Source organism: Homarus americanus, unplaced genomic scaffold (assembly GCF_018991925.1).
Source record: "Homarus americanus isolate GMGI-L3 unplaced genomic scaffold, GMGI_Hamer_2.0 scaffold24694, whole genome shotgun sequence".
In the NCBI taxonomy this organism is placed as follows: domain Eukaryota; kingdom Metazoa; phylum Arthropoda; class Malacostraca; order Decapoda; family Nephropidae; genus Homarus; species Homarus americanus.
Genome location: NW_024732780.1, coordinates 2,818,703 through 2,821,141, shown reverse-complemented (window position 1 = coordinate 2,821,141; position 2,439 = coordinate 2,818,703).

The following is a 2,439-nucleotide window of genomic DNA, read 5'->3' as shown; positions in this document are numbered from 1 at the left end:
ATTCCCTTTAATACTTATTTTAAGCACTGAATTTTTCAAAAGCTTGAGCTCTTCACTTTCCTCTTTCCCTTCTAATTCTACATTATTCACATCTTTGTTTTCCCTTTCTTTATTTATCACTGTATCAAGTCTTTTCTCTATCACTTCTATTTTCTGACCTAACTTTTGCAAAAGCTGAAACATCTTACGCACCTCTTCTCCTAGAATTTCTTGCACAGTTTTATCACTAACCTGGAGGGCTGCACCACCACTCTCACTTGCTACTTGTTTATTACTCTGTTTGTTCCTGGCATCAACAACTGTTCCGGCCGCAAGCGCAGTCCTTATCCTTCTTGAATCTTCATGCCAGGCATTCTCAGGGATCACTGTCTCCACTGTCTGTGTGTTCTCCTGCTGTCTTGTCACTGTCAAACCACAGCGTACTTCTTCAGTGTTCTCCGAATAATTCCTTTGTTGGTCACTTCTCATACGTGGCCTCATCTCGCATGCAATTGAACTAGCATTGTGAGTTTTACCACAATTACAACAACAAGGCTTCACTTTCTCTCCTGCATTGATCTTGTCCTTACAGTTGCTAGATTCGTGCCTCTTCCCACAGAATCTACAACGTGGGTCCAGTTGACAGCTCCAGGCCTTATGTCCCCATCTGCAACACTTGAGACACATTATTGGTCCCTCCACATATAGTGCCACCTTCCTATACCCTGCTCCTGTGATGAACACTTTCTCTGGAACCTTTCCTCTCATTAGAGCAATAACCTGGCTTCTCTCTTCGCCCCTTATTAAATGCCTCTTGACCCAAACAAATCTTTCGTCATCCAATAAGTATTCTGGATCTAGTATTACAGGGTACCTGAAGATTATAACCTTTGTAAGTAGTATGTCGCTCTCCTCTGGCAAAACCATTAGTAATCCCTTGTACCCAACAGTTGTCAACATTTCCACAGCCTCCATGGTCCCCACTGTAAGATAAGGCTTGTGTGTGCCTTCTTTCAAAAGAGGCTCAAAGCTGCGATGCTCGCCGTCCTGGTTGTACTGCCCATTTTAGTTTTTCAAGGAAGGTCATCGGGCATGACTGTGGAAAAATGAATCTCTTCCAGACACGACCAACATTACCTTGTGTGTGTTCTTCTCTGCTTCCTTCAAATTCTATACTTTGCTCTGTTCTTGATCCATTCTCCACTATCTCCTTTCTGTTATTTCCATTATTATTACCACCCACACACTTTTTTTTTGTCCTAGATTTTTTTGTCTCTTCTCCTCTCTCACTTCTCCGCTTTCACTGTCCTCTTGCCAGCTTGTTTCCCTCATCCTTTTAGAAATTTCTTTCTTTTTCACTTCCTCTTGTTGTAGCTGTATTTTCTCACTTTCGAACTTCCCTTGTGCTTCATCACTAGTATTAGACTCATCACTACTCAACTCAAGGTCTTCAAGAACTTCGTCCAATACTATCTTTTCTTTACTCTTCCATGTAGAGTTCTTAAGCGATAATTCACTTTCCATGGGGCAATGTTGACATCCCACAACACCCAGCCAGGAGTGATGGGACCCCGAGCAGTTATTTTCGTGTGGCAAACAGTAAGTTCCCAACACCAAAGTTTCTTGACGATACTTATCTTATCCTCAGGTCCTTATACACAAGTAGGTAAGTCTATATATCCTTCAGATAATGTAATAGGCTCGAAAACATCCCAAATTTGGGAGCTAGCACTCACAGCTGTGCTTACCAGTGCCCGCCACCCAACGTCCTTACACACTGGAGAGGCTTGATTGTTTAAGAAAGAAGCTGCTGGCTGTCTGGTTGGCTTGCCGTTAGCTGGCTGGGACATTAAGACAAAACTAGGTATGCTCGGTTGATGTCGGCTCCACTCGGGTCACCATGGGCTGTATGCTGGTGATGGGGTATTGACTGCTTTGTCAGAAAGTCTTAATATTGTTTTTGTTACCAATGGAGTTCTGTGTACACGTTTTGCAAGTGTTCACTTTTTTTTTTAGAAAATGTTTTGTCTGATAATGATTCACTTAGAGTGTCACTTTTGTCACTTAAGTCGTCAACAATTGCTTGAGTGCTGCACTAGTTTATAGTATTTGAGTCACCGTTTGCTACCAAGTGTGATAGCTGTTTTGATATCACACTAATTGTTTCAATTAAGTTCTGAAACTCTTAAGTGGCAGGGCTTCATATAAACGCTTCTTGACATTTTCTGTTTTGTTGCTGACGCAGGTATATACACAGACACATCTGAGAAAATATATTGTGAATTTTTTCCAGGGAAGTGTTGTGAATATCACTTGTGTTAAGTGCCCAGCTTCCCTGTCCAGTGGTAGTAAGTGAATTGCCACTCTCTGGGCATGAGAGAGCGAGTGGGTATTTGCTAAATTAGATGATCCTTGCTCGACCCTTTGAGAAAGATGCAAGCCAAGTGATATAGTTATGAA